This window comes from Ursus arctos, unplaced genomic scaffold, assembly GCF_023065955.2.
Source record: "Ursus arctos isolate Adak ecotype North America unplaced genomic scaffold, UrsArc2.0 scaffold_4, whole genome shotgun sequence".
NCBI lineage: Eukaryota > Metazoa > Chordata > Mammalia > Carnivora > Ursidae > Ursus > Ursus arctos.
Window position 1 is genome coordinate 69381495 of NW_026623056.1, and position 18310 is coordinate 69399804.

Here is an 18310-nt window from a genome sequence, read left to right on the forward strand (position 1 = left end):
ATGAATAGCTTTATGTGTAATTCTTCAAAAACGTTAATGTTCAAATAATTACAATGGTTCTGTTCTTTATATTTATTGTATATTTACACGTATTCTGAAGACAAAAAGATGGTTACCCATGGGATGGCTTAAGTTTGGCCCCCATTTTTTCAGGAATATTCATCTTTCTTAGGGCAGCCAAACTTCACGTCACATCAACAGTATACAAACCCCAAACACCAGATAATTAGGCTTTCATAGGAGGGCATATCTTTGGCATGTTTTATTAGTGATTCTATTTCATGAAGCTTTCTTTTCTGATGTCTTTATCTTGAATTATATTTTTCTTTATGTTAAATTCAGTTTCATAGGCCTACTTAGAATGCTGATGTTCAAATAGTTAAATAGTTCGCTGAAGCTTTTAAGCCTTGTTCAATGCTACCTACACGATTTGCTCCGATTAAACATTATCCACCCCCTCTGAGCTGCCTGTTAGGTGGTAGAAGCAAAGGTCGGTCCAGGCCTGTGCAGGAGAAATAGGGATGGACTTAGCAGAGAGTCTACGTCAGGCAGTGGATCCGAGATCCTTGTTGAATTCACAGGTTGCTCCAACATAGCAAAGGTTATGCTTTTTGAAATATGGGCAGCTGGCCTTCCTCTTGATGCATATATTACCTCTTGCATCATTGCTAGCATTTTCTTTTCCATGTATTATTTTGACCAAAGGACAGTAGCCTTGTGATACATGAAATCTTCTATGTAATATGTCTTACTTAAATCATACATGAGTTAGATCCATTCTTCAATTGAAAATTTTAAAAGCAGTATGTGCTTTCCTAATAATTTTTCTAAAAATAAATTATTTTTAATATCAGGTAAGGCTAATAGGTAATGATCTCCTTGGCATAGACTCTTAACTTAGAACTAAGCAATGTTCTCTGATCCCCAGGCCTCAAGGTATAAGAATTTTCTTTCATTATCAGAAACGCGGTTAGTGTGACTTAAAGCTCCAAATGGTTATTACACTTATAAAATTCAATTCTCTGGCTACTCTTTCTTATTCAAGTTATCTTCCCTTAGAGCTGTGTTACTGCTGCACTTTGGGGAAGACTTAAAAGATTTTCTTTGCTCCAGTCACAAGTAGAAAATGTAACGAGAATTCAAGTAATAAGTTTTGCATGTATAAGCAGCCAGAAGTGGGCGGTATATTATTGTTTGAAAACGAGGTCAAGGTCAATAAATAGGATCGACATTTGTTAACAAAACATGCTAAACTACCACATCTAAACTTCAAAGACAACCGAGTAAAATTAATAGAGTGTTTTCTGAAGTCATTACAACAGTCTCAAAGGAAAACGAGGCAATCACAAATCACTAGGCCTGGTGAATGAACCATTCCGTAGTTAGTTAAAAGCCACCGGAAGTTACAGGAATGGCAGCAAAAAGCATCCCGAATGTAGGTAGAAACGGAAGGATACTCAGCTGGTCAGGTGTGGTAGGATTTCTGTGACCCCGTGGTCGCACTAGTGATCGAACGTGCACCAGAAGGCGTGGGTTTCACATGATCTCAACGCAACTGCTCGGTGGATGAGCAGCGGGGGATAGGGAGGTTGCCTGGTAAATCCCAAGTGGAAAATGACAGAAGCCAGCGAAATGGGAGATTGAGGAATGTGAGAGAAACATGTTTGAACCTCATGTGTTGTTAAATTTTGAAGCCCTCAGTAATTTCATCTTTTTTTATTATTATTATTATGTACCATTGTTATTTCTCCTCGAGAACAGGCTGTTCTGTGATGTTTCTTTCCTGTCTTCTTATTTTTAAAAATAGTATCTAACACATTTTGTACTTAATCTCAAGGAAAATTTACAGGGTTTCTTTAAATTCTCAACTCCGTGTTTTTCTAGCGAGGGCAACCCGTTCTGAAGAAAAGAACACACAATTCCGGGCGTGTTTGAGGTACAGAAAACTCTAACATACCTGGATCCCAAAGAGCTGTAGGCAGAGTTTAGGTAGCTGTGCTGAAAATTAGGGAGGTCAAATTTTGCCTCTTTGTTTAGAAATTCTACTTCTGTAATTCATCCAAGATACCGTCTTTGTGAAAAGAGTTTTGACTGTAAGGATCAAATGAATGAGTAAGCATTTTTATTAAACAAGCTCGACTTTGTTCCGTTGCTGCTGTGTTTTGTTGTTGTACTGTATGCTTCCAATTCATGTGGTACCCAACATGTTTTCCTTGTCTTTGAGTAACCTTTAGTGAAACACTTTCACTTCTAAACAATGTGATATATAGATACATAGATATTCTTTTAGTGGCCAGAGATCTGTGTGGAAATGTTGTCTAGACTCTTGGTAAAAATCTTTCCTACCTGAACAGAAGAGGAGGAGGAGTCAGAGTAAAAATGTGCCTTCCATTTCCCCACACTATTTATTGATTTTTTTCCTAAACAATGAATAAAAGCAAAAAGAAACTATAAAAATTATCCACGATACATAGACGTGTGCAACTCACTTTATAATTGTAAAAGTTGGATGTCTGAGGTTTGGATAAATTACGGCAGTCACGTCAGTGTCCTTTAAAACTGGTTGCGGTTATTTGAGAAACCACACAATGGATCCCCTCCTACCCTAGTGAAAAAGTCCCCTTCTGCTGCCGCTCTTAGGACAGAAACACCACGGTGCGTAGAAGAAACCAGTGAAAAGACCCATACATATTACGTGTACCTGATTTGTTCACTCACCACTTCCTCCTTCCCATAAGTAGTAGATGCGTTTTTTAGGTTCTATGTGTTATTTTATTTTATTTATTATATTTTTATTTTTTAAAGAGGTTTTATTTATTTCTTTGAGAGAGCCCATCGAGAGAGAGAAAATGAGTGTGGGGGGAGCGACACAGAGAGAGCGAAAAGCAGACTCCCCGCTGAGCAGGGAGCCCGAGGAGCAGGACCCTGGGGTCATGACCTGAGCCTAAGGAGACTCTTAACTGACTGAGCCACCCAGGTGCCCCTGCAAGTAGTTATTTTAAAAATTATTATAAGGTTATCTTTTTTAAGGAGTCTAGAATGTCCTTCATATTTTTCTTTGGTTTGTAAATCTAAAACTTTCTGGGAGGGATATGTGAATTGGGACGGCATTATTACAGTTTGAAAATTTTATTCGATTTTTCATCTTGGGATAACAGTGCCCTCAGATCCTGAAAATTCCACTAGTTGTCTCTGTTTCTTTTTACCCTGCTAGACCATATGTCCCTCAATCAAAGGAAAAAGTTCAGGCTTTTTCCTTGACTCTTTGCTCTGCTTCACATTTTCAAAACCCAGTAACTGTCACCACATCCAGGTGCATAAAGCCTAGTTTAAGAAGCAGAGATGAATTGGGAATTTTTTTTTTTCATTTAGCAAAACCTGATTTTAAAGCAGCAGCTAAAATAACCCCATATCAATCTGTTACATGGAAATGTTACTTTGCATTTATATGGCACTTTTTGTTTTCATTGGGCTGAGAGTTGCAAAATTGACATTCCAATCCACTGTGGTAGCTTAATGCTTTTTCAAATGGTGAAACCAAAACCTTGCAGTGCTAACTAGCTTGTCTGTCATTGCACAATGAACATGGCAGAGACAAAATTAGAACTCAGAGTTTCTAAGTTTTAGCACATTTTTATTTGCTTTTCTTTTGTATATTTAATTCTCAAATTAGAAGTGCTGCGTGCTTTCAAAATTAATTTAGACCTCTCAAAAACACTTGTCCTATGATACACTTATGCTTACTTTTCTGTGACTTTAAGTGCTTATTTTCAAAAGGTTAAAAATATTCGAAATGTGAATGAAATAGAATGACAATAGAAGTCTCCAAACTCTGGTAGATTTCTTGTTTTGATAACATCCTCGTGGGAAATTTGGTACAAACTTTGATGTTCTACCGGCTGACTTTATTCCTTGGAATAGACATAATGGTGTATTGTTAAATGTTCTTTTATTGTGTCACTTTACCACATTAGAGAAAATAGAATATTTTGTTGATATGTTCTTTGAACATTAAAATATTTGGCGGCTACTCTCAAATTCTACCAGATAAAGAAAAGTCTTATCTTTACCCACTCTTTCAGTCATATAATGCGTAGTCATATTAGAAATAGATGAACAACAAAGTGAGTGAGTAATGAACCAATGGAAAAATTAATGCATGAATGAAACTTAGAAGCAAAGGCTTTAAAGAAATCATATTAGATATTATGGTTCTATGTTTGAGATATTGTAAAATTCAAATAAAAATGGAAAACCTCCCGAGGCCACCTGTTACTCAGTTATGCCAGAGTTCCTCAGCTGTTTTATTTTATTTATTTTTTTAATTAATTAATTTATTTGACAGAGATAAAGACAGCCAGTGAGAGAGGGAACACAAGCAGGGGGAGTGGGAGAGGAAGAAGCAGGCTCCCAGCGGAGGAACCTGATGTGGGGCTTGATCCCATAAACGCCGGGATCACGCCCTGAGCTGAAGGCAGACACTTAACGACTGCGCCACCCAGGCACCCCTCCTCGGCTGTTTTAAATCATAACCTTTCCCCTTCTGCAGTATTGCACAAAGGAGGAAATTTGAATAGAGAACATGAGACGTGGAGAAAAGCATTGATTTCAGCACTATTTACAATATACCCAAATTGGAACCCCTAGAGATTTTCAGCAATTGGGAAACAGTTAAGCAAATTCTGGTACATTCCCAAGATGAAATTTTATACAGCTGCTTAATTATCAATTAGACAAATAGAAGCATGTGATGAAGGAAAGAACATGAGCTTTGGGATTGGACAGACCTATGTTAAAATCCTTGTCACTTCCAAAATGTTTGGAATGCAAAGGGATTCCTGGAATCTCTGTACCATCTTAGAAGTTCTTTGTAGGATCTTCCTGGCATGATAGACTGCCTGCGTTTTAGGGTAGTGAGATCCAGATGCAAAAGTGTTCTCTCAGAGAGGCCAATTTAACTTTGAGAGGTGGTACGACAAACTTGAGAATCCGGTAGGCCAGGATCAAATTCTAGCCATTTACTAGTGGTATGACATTGAGTACAGTCCTTAACTTTCTTTGAAGCTCAGATTTCCTGTCAATAGATTGCGAAGAAGGAATGCCACTTACTTCAGGGAGCCATTGGTATGATAAAATGGCACGACCTCTACCAGCACAGGACTAGAGAGCGATTCCATGTTGGAATCCATGGCAATTATGTGGGGTCATTATACCAATTGAAAAAAAAAAAAAAAAAAAAACCTCCTCAAGATAATTTTAGTTGTTCATTTTTGCCTAAATAATGAATCCCCAGTATAACATTAAAGACGCATTCTAACTGTGCTCCAGTCCCAACTGCTTGACCATTTTTCCTAATACGATTCCTTGCAGAGCCGGCATTCTGTCACTTTTGCCTGGCCATTTCCCACACATCGCATGAATCCCCACCTTTGAGCCTTTCCTCTTTCTGCCTGCAGACTAGGTACCATTTTTTCCCCCTCTAACTTTGCCTCTTCTGGCAGTCTTCCTCCTTCAAGGCTCCACTCAAGTGGAGTTTCCTGCTATGAGCCTTCTCGGCAGCACTCAATATTTATTTTCTCTCTCCCCTTTGTTTTCATAGCACGTTGTATAAAATAGCATGCTTCACATTTCCATGCCTTATTATTTGGTTTGTGTCTGACACTTCCCCTACATATTAAGGTGTTTGAGGACAGATGCCGTTTCTCCCTTATTTCATTAATTCAATGAGCAACTTAGTCACTCATGCACAGTGGACACTCACAAGATATATGTCAAAATAAATCCAAGAGTAAGTGAAAGCTTAAAAATAACCCCCATGGAACTCTTCTTGACAGGTGTGTACTATTTGAAGGGTCCAGTTGAATGTGATTTTTCCAATTTTTTACATATCAAATTTTCGTTTATATGAGGTTGATTCTAAAAAAGGCAAAAAGTATTGAGATACTTGACCCTAAATCACTTTTTCCCCTAACTTCATTTTCATTTATCGCACAGATATAAGGCTTATAGGTATAGTAATATGGGTATAATGTTCTTTCTGTCTAGGCTAGCTCATGGACATAGCCTTTATATAAATCATGAGCTCTATCCCCGGCTTGCTTATGATAGTGCCTATAGTATTTTGGGAAATGTTTACTACTTAAAGAAATGAAAAGGTAAATGCATTGACTAACATGGTATATTTGCAAGACTTATAGATCCTCTTGCAAGTAGACTTAAGATTTCAAACACAATATTTTATAATTCTTTCTCTGGAAAGAAAGAAATTTTTGTTCTTTAAAACTGGTTAATACAGGGGTTGTGAGATTGGGGGAAAGAAGAAAAAAATGAAATCTGACCCTAACATGAATATCAGCTGATTTTGAAAGAGTTCCTAGTTTTAGTCTAATTAAAATAATTTTTTTAGGGGCACCTGGGTGGCTCAGTCAGTTAAGTGTCCGACTCCTAATTTTGGCTCAGGTCATGATCTCAGGATCCTGACACTGAGTATGAGTTAGGATCCGTGCCCAGCATGGAGTCAGCCTGAGATTCTCTCTCTCCCTCTCTCACCACCCCTCCCCCCCAACTTGCGTGTGCACACACACTCTCTCTTGCTCAATAAATAAATAAACAAATAAATAAAAATATATTTTTTTAGCAGCCTGTTCTGTAACTTCACCCATTGATAGGTAATGTCAATCAGTCCTCCAAAGACAAAAGCTCCCCTTGTAGATTTTTGATTTCTTCATATCTCTATAAATCTATGAGCTATTTTTACAGGAAATTAATCTCTGAGTGAAGGGATTAAACTACTATATATATATATATATATATATATACATATACACACGCACATATATACACATATATGTGTACATATATATAATATATATAAATGTATATATATATAATGTATATATATGTGTGTATAATGTATATGCAAATATATACACACGTATTTTATGAAAAACATAGGTTTACCTGTGTAGTATACATTATATATACCTGTAGTCTTTCTTTCCCGAAGAATTTATACACGAATTAAATGGTCTCTTCCTTCCTTGTCTCCAGATTTTGGCTAAACCCTTGCGTAAAAACATTCTAAAATCGTTCATGACATCCAACATTCTGACAAGGAGTCAGTGTATTTGATAATCCAGTCAAGGAATCAAAGTGTTTGATCATAATTTTATGATCTTTAAATATCCTAATTACTTTCTCTCGATATTTCCTATGGAATGAATATTAATTACCAAAATCCAAGCTTGGGTAGAGAAGTGACCGGACCTGCCAGGGTTTGACAGAGAAAACTCATCAAAATGTAAAATTCCAAGGTCAGAGTAGACTTTCAAAAATCTTTATTCCTGGTTATATACAGTGGTGAACTGAAATTTTTAAAGATAAATCCATCAGTATTTCACAATTCAATGTAACATCTAGTTCTCTTTTATCCGACATCGAGAAGAAATTGTTTAAATATTACATATTTTTCTTTAAATAGAAAAGAGACAAATTAGTTCATGGATAGTCTTAACTTGGAAATATTGTTTGATTCAAGAAGGTTCTAGAATATGTGTGAAGAACCACCTTGTCTTATGAGCTCTTTCTCTGTTTCACCGCATGGTGCTTCTCCAGCCCCACCTCCCTGCATTCTCCTCCTGCTCAATTTTATGTGACAAAACTGGATTTCTCACCCCTCCCTGAATGTGGGTTTTTAGTACTTTCTACCTTGCCATGTTTCAAACCATTTTTAAAAATGTAAAATTCTACAATTTCCCCATGGAGACTAGATGATACTTGAATACCATTACAAATGAAAAATATACATCTAAGCAAACAACTAATAGAAACAAATGCTACCTTCTTGGTTAAAAAATCAATTATTAGGATTTAAAAGCCTTTATTAAATAACAACTGTAATTCTTTAGGCTAGTTTAAAGGTAATTATATTTAAATACATACTTTTAAAACTTATGTTCTGACTCTCTAAAGAGCTAGCTAGCCCAAAGAAAGTGAAACTATTATTATCACACAAGATTATATGTAATATGCTTAACAAAGGATTTGGAATATTGATGAAATGCCATGTCTTGCCAGGACTTAAAAAGAATCAGGCTAATATTAATGGACAAAATAATCTCTAAGCACAATAAAAGCAAAATTCACAGATGGACGTAGAACTTTTTGCCTGTTAGACCTTTGGTCTACCAGCTCAAAATTGAATGAGAAACCCATTCTTAGTTTTCTTGAGGACGAATGAGGACTGACAAGATTTTTAGATTTTAACAACCCACAATGACACAGATAAGGCATTTTTCTATGTAGTTTTCCTAGGCTGTGTTGCATGGATCACATATTAAATATGTATTCCAAATCCTTTGTTAAGCATATTTCTATTACCCTGAAATTCTTAAAGGTAATCCTCATGACTGAATAATTCATTATTTATTAAATTTACTGGTAAGCTGGGTGCATTACAAGATATTACCAGTTAGGAAACACCTAAGACAAATTACTTTCTAATAAGAACCTACCCTCCTGTTTTCCTCCCAGCTGAAATTTATTGTGGGAAGTCTATTTTCTTTGTCTTGTTATGAACAAGTATCTGTGGAACATGACAATTTTTCATGCTGTTGGTTTAGGTGGCTTTCTATCATGGATTATGAAGATTTGGGGCTATTTTTACTTTTACAAACATAATGTTCGCTTGTATAAATGTGTATATATGTGGTATATATGTCATATGTAACAGATATTTTAGAAATATTGCACGTTTGGATGAATATATAGACATCACAGATCACAAGATTCTGGGATACATGTGAATTCAAATAACTAAAATGTTTATAAATAGCACTGGAAATCCAGTCTTGTGAATTTCTTTATAAAACATCTTTAATATTGCAGTAGAGAACAGAGTGTGGGAGCTGCCTAATTGTAGCCCTGTTTTAAAACAATGAGAAATTTAACTGGTTGCTTAATATTTAATGACATATTCATAAAATTAAGCCATGTCCACTCAAGAATTTTTCCCATACAGTTAACTTTCCCTCGACTCATCAATAATACGATATAGTAGATTTGGTTGGTTCATCTCTAAGAAAAGGATAGATTGTTTGCTGGTTGGTTTTTTTAAATGGTGTTTATCCACAAAGTGATGACATTAAAAGAGAAAATCTGGGATTTTACATTTCAAGAGGAGCAGTAGGAGAAGCAGACATAGATTGGGATATCAAAAATTGCCTCCGAGAATGTGGACATTGGAGTTGAAAGGCCATTAAATTCTTTTTTTACAGGCGGTCCATAGAACTGCCTTCCTCTAGGTTTCCCAGCCAGTCAATAACCAGTAGTGGACAAGGGGGCAGATCCCCTGACTTTTGGTTAGATTCAATTTTCTATGATCCTGAAATTCTTAAATGTAATCCTCATGTCACTGAATATTTTGTTATTTATTAAATCACATTTCTAACTGCTCCACACTATTTTTCCATAGCTTTTGTACCCAGTGACTGACATAAAAATCAGACACGTTTGTTTACCAAGTGAATGAACTTATACACTTTTATGTGAATTTAATATCTAATGGGGAATCGCTCCTTACTCTGTGATCACCAGCTGTCATTCAGTAAACACTAAAAGTATACTGTATTACTACTTGTTTTTTCACTTTTTTTTTAAATGAGAGATATTATTCATAAGGAAGTTACTGACTGAAATAGCCACACGTTTGAATAAGATGGCTTACTATTGAAAATAACTTGTTTACTTGTATATTGATTTAATCAGAGAAGGAAAATATAAAACATATATGTGATTAGTTTGTGTATGGCTTTGTGACACTGTAAAAACTGTATTGACAAGTTTGCCAGACATATACATTTCATTTTCCCCAAGATGAATATCTTTGTGACGGCTTTAGTGAAGAAAATGATGCATTTAAATTGATATATGGTGTGTAATTTAAATGCCAAGCTACATTGATTCTTCTGGGTTTTTGTTTGCTCTAAGTTGATCCAACTTCTGCGGAAGGCTCTTTACATCAAGGATTGGCTGTGCCAGTTTTTGGCTTGGGGAGGCTTAACTTCTGCTCTGTGTGCACGTATATGCTTCTAGGGTACAGCAAAAGGGGCTGCTGCTCTTGGGTTTCTTTTCTTTTCTTATTTTTTAGGGGAGGGGGGTTCTTTTCTAGTGCCAGAATCACCTCCCTGTAATACTGCATGTGGAAGATTCCTAATCGGAGTTTGTTTCTCCCAGGACCCTGGATCCTTGGGGATTTGCCTGCCTGGCTTGATGGAGGTGTGCCAGCTCTGCTTTCTCTCGGATAGTGTTTCTCCTTTATTTTATCTAAATAGAGGATTATATTAGCTAAGCAAGATTAAATTTGAGATAGAAGTAGGTACATTTCTGGTATCTGCTTTTGTTACAGGGCCTTATAGTCCCGGTTTCTGCTTGTAACATAATGTTTTAATGTAACCATCTTTAAATAGCTACAACTCCTATGAAAAGTTTGGAAGAACCCTAAGCAAGTTGTTTGAAAGAAACAGGCATTTAAGTGCTTAATTCAATTAGCAACTCATAAAGTCTATACAGATGAGGATGCAAATAGCCTTTATAAGAATTAATTTCATGAAATGAACGTTTTGTAAAAGTGAATGTGGAGTTTATAGATCCTTAGGCAAATCTTCGCTGTCGGTTGAATTTATTTAAAGAGCTTTTCTGGTCACCTTTGAACCTCAATGATTTCTCCAGATGTACAGAAGTGAACAATGTAAAAATCTTGCTGTTTCAGCAGAACTGATTCCAGCTGGCTGGGAACTGGATCTGCAAGTCATTGGTTACAGCTGTGTTTCGATTTATGTGATGGTTGAAAAAATAAATTACCCGATTAGATGGCTAGAAAGAGGACTCTTTGTTTAGCCCTTGTGTGGGGACTGAAAGTGTTTATGGTGCTGTTTTCTACGCAGTCTTTGCAAAGTAAGCTGGACAAATAGACTTATTCAAGGCTCCTAAGAAATGTTGCATATTCAGCTTTAATTCTTTGCTAAAGAAACTATTTTTTTTCTATAATGCTGTCATCCAGCAAATGTTTTAAAGGTTTAGCATTTAAGAGAACCAGTAAGTTTTCTGTCCTACTGAGCACTGCATTTAGGAATGGAAAAGCTGTTCTCTTTTGTTTAATGTGTACTTTAAAACATGTCTTTGTCAGGCACAGGAATGGAAATATGGTTCTCCTAAAATCAAAGCTTTATAATGGTAGAGTGTCCGAACATAAACTCTAACCCTTTTCCTTAATGAGTTATGGCTTGTGGCACCTAAAAGAAAATAAATTAATTAAATTGCTAAATAAAGAAATATAATCAACCATGACTGAAAACAAAAACAAAAACAAAAACAAAACCCCAACACTGACAGGCCCCTGGGCCATTTGGGCTATGAGGGTTTTGAATTTTTGTGAATATTTACTTTGTTAGCAAAGTAAAATTTATAGGGTAGGAAGGGTATTAAACAGCATGTAACTTTTCAGGGCAGTGAAAATCAAAATACTAGTAACTGCTGGAGGTTTTGAGTATAGGGTCTTAACAAAATACCCTCATAAGAGAATTAATAAGCCAATATAACACTGGATGAAGGTTTTTAAAGAATTATTTTCCAAGGTAATTTGGGGCCTTGAGTTTCTTGAAGTGATGATGCTGTCAGGACCTGTGGACGGTGAGCAGCTCGGCCAGTTCCACCAAGGCATGAAAAAAAATGAATGGGTAGGTGGCCCTGGAAAAGAAGGCTACAATGAGGTGTTTTCATTGTTATTTTCTCAAACAGACACTCATTTTCTAAACGAATTCAACATTTTTTTAAATTTTTTTTTCCCTCAAAGCTTTGTAAAATCCCGAAAAGGGACAGAATCGTCCAGTGAACTAGGAAAGGAGGCCAACCACTTGATCAGATGATATAATGGCCACCAAGTTCAAAATCAATTCTGTGTGGGGAAGATCCAGAAATGTATCATTTTTTTTCCTGAGAAAATGGGTGATTCTTTATCAATTTCCTTTCTTAAACTAAGATATGTATTATGGAATTGAGGTGATGCAGAGTAAATAACCGTAATGTATCCAAAGGAAGCAAAGGTGGGATTGATCTGTCTTGACTTGTCAGAAGGTTTTGCTGTGTCAGCCTGTTTCCTTGATCAATGAAAGTATACCCTCTAGCCCTTCACAAACCAAGACAATTGATTGGGAAGGATGGGAACAAAGCATGAGAATGCAGGATACACTTGAACCTTTACTGTTCAGATATACTTAAATGAGATTTATAATGTTTAAAAGCATTTTCCTCTGCTCCCATAATGGAACCTTCTTCCTCCTATGAAATCGGATGGAAAACCTATGTAATAATGTTTGAGAGTGTAGTATACTAGTATTCTTCGTGAAAGAATGTGCTTTGAAAAGTTAAATTTGTCTCGCGGCGTTTATACTTCTAAAAATGTATTAATCAGGAAACAATTTCTATCACTGAGCATAGAGATAACAAAGTGAAAATTCAGTATTGAACGTATGTGATTGAGTGATATGAGGTTTCAAAAATAAACATTATTTTAATAGGAAAAAATCAGAAAGAAAATATAAGGAAAGGAAATATAAGAAAGGAGATATAAGTATCTATAGAGAGAATACTTTTTTATTTAAGATAACTTGGTCTATCATTTGTGCTCCATTCTTACCTATCATGATCAATGGATAAAATATTTTTTTCTTTATGATGAAAAGAACCCCATGAAATTAGCATATTTTTTTCATATTGAAGGAAAGTCTAAGAAATCTAGAGTAAGAATGATTACGAGCAATCAGGATAATAACTATCCATTAATAACTTATTCCACCCATATTAAGCAGCATTCAAAATGAGTATTTCTAAAAGGCAAAAAAAGATGTTTTAAAAGTTTTCAGTAGTTGACAGAAATTTTTAAACCTATGATTCACCTGATTTTCTGATTTTTTTAATTTAAAATTTCAAAGATCTACTTAAGGAGGTTTTATAACCTGACATATTTTAGCTTGACATTTTGAATGTGTTATTAAAGCTAAAATAGGTCTATTCAATCAATTACTTCTAAAATGTTTTTTTTATCCATATAGGCTAATTTTTACAAGTTATCCAAGGAGACTATGACTTCTTCCCCCTAATGCATGTACCATAACACTATATATATTTTTTCTAATAAAAAATTGCTACCTCCCTAGTTCTAAAATGAAAATATTTTATATATTATTTCAAATAAGTGAAAATTTAAATGTAAATGGGGTAAACCACATAAAATATCTAACATAAAATTTTAATATTAGCATATTATGCAAATAATATGAAATGATAAATTTTTGAGATTTAGTTATTACGTGAGATAGCACTGAGACATAGGAAGAAGATATATCATTAATCTTTCTGGAGATAGATGCTACTAACAGTACTATGATGATCAAATGAGACAATCATGTGTACAAGTATCTAGTAAGTAGTAATGACCAACATGTGTTTCTAATTTTACTCCCCTTCCGTTGCACAATATTTTAGAGCTGAATTAGGCCTTGATGATTAACCTAGTTTTCCTCCCAATTTTAAAGGTACAGGAACCAAAGTTCTGAGAGTTTAGTGACTTATCCAAGACCATAAACTATTATTTACTGAATTGACACTAGGCCCAGTTTTCTTTTTTTTTTTTTTTTAAGATTTTTTTTTATTTATTCGACAGAGATGGAGACAACCAGCGAGAGAGGGAACACAAGCAGGGGGAGTTGGAGAGGAAGAAGCAGGCTCCTGGTGGAGGAGCCTGACGTGGGGCTTGATCCCATAACGCCGGGATCACGCCCTGAGCCGAAGGCAGACGCTTAACGACTGAGCCACCCAGGCGCCCCTAGGCCCAGTTTTCTGACTCATAGAGCAGTTCCCTTCCCACTTACCAACTTTGTTTAGAAGTGTTGTATATAAAACATTAGGAAAACGGTATTTTTCTAGAGTCGTGTTAGCTAAAATATAAATTAACATTCCTCCTTTGCCATAATATTCAAGCTCTAAATATGACAATAATTCCGAAGTCATTTGATATCATTTAAATCCTTTCTATTTACATCCCATCTTAAAAAGTCAAGATTAATTCTTTTAACCTTCACCTGTTAGGAAGCACATCAACACGGCAGAAATGCTCTTGTATTATTGGTATGTATAATCCTGCTAGCTATCGAAAAATACTCTTCCAGATTTACATATAATTTGATATGGCATATTTTTTCATGGTCTCTCATTGCCTCTCATTATCATACCCTGCCTTTTTCTTCTTCTTTTTCCTTTTTCTTTTCTTTCTCTTTTTTTCCTTTTTCTTGAAAGAGAAATACTCCACCAGCATCCTCAAGACCTGTTTGTTCCCGTGTGACTACACAACAGTGGCTATTACTGCCTCTTTCCCCCAAGACCTCCCTCAAGTTCATGTTCTTGCTCTAATTACCCTGTCTCAGACAAGCTCTCCTCATGTCTCATCTCGCTGGTGTGGCTTTGAATGGGGTCCCTTTGTGGGTATTGATGACAGGCTGGATTGGCAAGGGGTTGCACACTTGGGGAAAGCAGAGACAGGGAGGGGAAGAGGGAAAGAAAAAGAGAGGGAGAGAGATTCCCATTCAGAATTACTATCATATACATTCCCTAGAGAGAGGAATGAACATTCGATTTCATGTACCAGGGTCTACAGGATCATCCGTTAAAGGAAGAGAAATCTATGTGATTATTTTTCCATGTCAGTTGTGATGCTCTGTACTTATCAAAAGAGAGATAAAAAAAATAAATCCAGGTTGACAAATAAACCTTTTGCATCCCTGTCAAAAAGTGTCTGAGTTAAACACTGAATCATCCTCTAGTCCAAATACTAAACTTCGAAAGGAAAATGTAGGTCAGGTTTTTCCCTAATTAAAAACTAGCTGTCTCCTTCACCATAAAATTTTTAGAGTAGTAACTCACATACATCTATATTATACTTTATTTTCATTTTGTTTAAGATAATTAGTTCCAGAATCTCATTGGTAACTCAAAAGTACCTTAACAAGGCATGTACACACACACACACACACACACACACACACACACACACACCCCTGTTTTGTTTTTTGCCAATGTTTTACTCAATAGAAAATTCCCAACCAGATTAACCTTGTTTATTGGCATCTGATTCTTGTCTCCCCTACCTTTTAATATTACTATTTATTTTCTCTTAAAAAGTGTCTGACCATAGTTGTTGCTGCTCTTAACTGCTACTCTTTCCTTTTTTGAGTAGGATTTTTAAACATTGCTTTTTCCCTGGATTTTTGCTACTTACTACTATTACATCCCTTCTTTTTTTTTTTTTTAAGATTTTATTTATTTATTTAAAAGAGAGAGAGAGAGAGCATGGGGGGAAGGGGCAGAGGGAGGGAGAAAGAGAGGAAGAAGCAGATTCCCCACTGAGCAGGGAGTCCAATTCAGGGCTCCTTCCCAGGACCCTGAGATCATAACCTAAGCCCAAGTCAGATGCTTTACTGACTGAGCCACCCAGGTACCCCTATTACATCCCTTCTTTATTGAAAACAGAAAGATGTAATATATGTTGTTTGACACAAAAAAGAGCATGGCTTTCATTTCTGAAAAAGTTAGACAAAAAAGCATCTGTTGGATTTATTCAGAGACTTTAGCTGGAGGATTTTTTGTGTGTCTTCTGATGGTTTTGTTACCAACTACTTTAAAGTTACTTTCTGTATAACCCCTCCCCTTGCATAATCTTGCGTTTGTCAAAACTGTTAGTAAACTAAAGCATGAGATGCTCTTCAGCTAGAAGAGATTGTCTTCTTTTAGATGTTCAACTAAATCAATATAGGTTCATTCTCCCAAAATAGATTGGAATGAAAGCATCAGGACCCAATGATCAGTAATGCCATGAACTTTTCACAAGGACAGTTTAAGTCAGCCCTGCCCCATAAAACTTTCTGCAAGGGTGGGAATGTTCTATAGCTGCATTGTCCAAAATGGTAACCACCAGCCATGTGTGCTATTATACACTGAAATATGGCTAAGGCAACAGAGGAACTCAATTTCTACTTTTACTTAAATACCTACATGTGGCTGGTCACACCTTCTTAGAGAGTGTAGGTTAAGTAAAACAAAGAAAATATTATGCAACTAGTAAAAAACAATATATTCTGCATATCCATGAATTTTGAATCGAAATTTGAACTGTAGACTTTCTCTTGTCCTCTCTCTTACCCCAAACCCCACCCATGTTTTTAAATACTATTCCCATAATAACACTGATTTCAAATGACCCTTATAAGAAATAAAAGATCCCTCCCTGCTTTAGCAGTAAGGTGGAGGACAGGTTGTATTAAAATACTGCCGAGTAGTTATTGCTTCCTCCAACTTAATATGTCATTTGATATATATTCAGATCTATCTTGGTTATTTTTTAAAAAACAAAACGTAGAAAATAACATACAGAAATAATTGATCTAGTGAGACCATACTTGCATTACATTGCTTAAATGAAATATAAAGCAGGGTGAAATTTTTACTTTGTAAACACTTTAGCCATAGTCAAAGACTCATTTAGGGATATCTTAGTATTGATGATTAGAAATTAGAATCAGAAGAGACCTTAAACCCATATCTATGACAGCGGCAATTGAACTGATTGATTACAACATCTTCTTTCAGATAAATATTGATTTAATCAAGTCTGCATTCCCATTGGCCCTAATGGTGGTCTTGACAGAAGCCCAGACACTTGAAACTGGCTAACTCCTGTTTGGATATAAATATTTTAAATGCATGGCCATTCAGTTATAATCAATATTTGTCTTCAAACCTTTATTCCTCTTGATTTTTTAACCTCCTTAGTTAATATTTTCATGCCTTCTGTAAAGTTGAGTGATGTGTGTGTCTGTCTCTGAACGTAAGAAAAAGAGATGTCGTGGATTCGGCGGGGGGTGGGGGGGCGGGGGGAGTTGTATTTGCATCTGTTGTTTCTGATTCGCAGAGCTAGGAGTGAGGTGCTCCTGCAGACAGTCCACAGAGCTAAGATATCAATAGGCAGTTTGCTGTAAGCACATGTTCAATTATTAAAATAGTCGACATTTTATGTCTGATAGCCATAGCGAGGTCGTGACATTATTTTATCCAGAGTATTGTGGGCACTGTCTAGAAAAAAAAATAGCATAAAGGAGACAGATGCTAGAGAGCTAAAAAAAAAAAAAAAAAAAAAAGAGAGAGATGGGTTTGAGCAAAGAGACTTTAGAGATGACCAGTTTCGTATGCCTAGAACAGGAAGGAAGATGTCAGCAGGCATCTCTGTTACTGACAATAAGTATCTTGAGCTATGCTGCACGTGTGTTAGTTTCTGTGACAGTTTTTCATTAAGTTCTAAGCTTGAACATGATGCCCGAATCTTGAGTTTCTGAAGTCTAATTTCATGTGTTATTTGTTGCTTCAGTGCCGGGGATTCTGTGCTCTCTACTTCCTGTTCCTTTCTTCCCCTCCTTCATCCCTCCCCTCCCTCTTCCTATTTCTCCATTTCCTTTTCTTTCTCCCTCCCTCTCTTATGCTTTTCTTCCCTGCCTTTCTCTCTCTCAGGAGAGTGTGTGCTTCATTCCATGTTTTCTTTGGGTGCCCACTTCTTCTATTTGTGTTTTTTGTTTTCGTGCTGAAGTTTTTCTTTTCTTCTTTGCTTTTTTCTTTCAAATCAGGAGGCTGTAGAAGCTGATTTTAGAGATACATCTCCTGCTGCAGATGCATCGTTCTCTTTATGGGTTGTGTGATGTTTTCTTTGGAACCTCTGCAAATGGTTGTCCTTTACGTTTGTTGCCAGATGTGTTGCCAAACTGCTACCTTAGTTGGTCCTGCGGTGCTGCAGTGCATGCTGGGATCTGTCTGTGTGAGTAAACTGAAATTTCTGCAGCACCAGACAGCATTACAGTTGGCTTGAGAACTGCCGTACTTTTCTTTCCTTTGTATGTATTTCTTGTATGCTGCACAGTCACCGATGGCTAGTTCTGGCTGGCAAGTAATTCAGAAATATTGCTCATGTAGAAAGGAAAGGTGGGCAGTTTACCACATCCAGTCGTTAAAAAGAACAATTGAAGAACAAAGGAAGTGGATAAATACCTGTGTACTGTCTTTTATGTTGGGAAACACTGTAGTACAAACACGACCGTGTTCAGCCAAATATTTTCGTTCCTTTTGTAACAATGCACACAGTAGATTGTTCTCCTATACGTACACAAATCCATATTTTGTGAGCATATATTCCATCTTTAATCGTTATCGCCTG

General features: G+C 36.2%; 1 long non-coding RNA gene across 7 annotated transcripts in view; it reads left to right on the forward strand.

The window, feature by feature from the left end:
- LOC125281477 (uncharacterized) overlaps positions 1 to 18310 on the forward strand; it is a 438012-nt gene that overhangs the window by 329428 nt on the left and 90274 nt on the right. For 3 of the 7 annotated variants that reach the window (XR_008957336.1, XR_008957337.1, XR_007188738.2), the window contains one exon: positions 1 to 3715. This exon is cut by the window's left edge and continues 26700 nt beyond it. The exons of the other annotated variants lie outside the window; for them this stretch is intronic. This is a non-coding gene — a long non-coding RNA (uncharacterized LOC125281477). Of the gene's footprint in view, positions 3716 to 18310 lie in introns of those variants that run through there. 7 annotated transcript variants of the gene reach the window in all.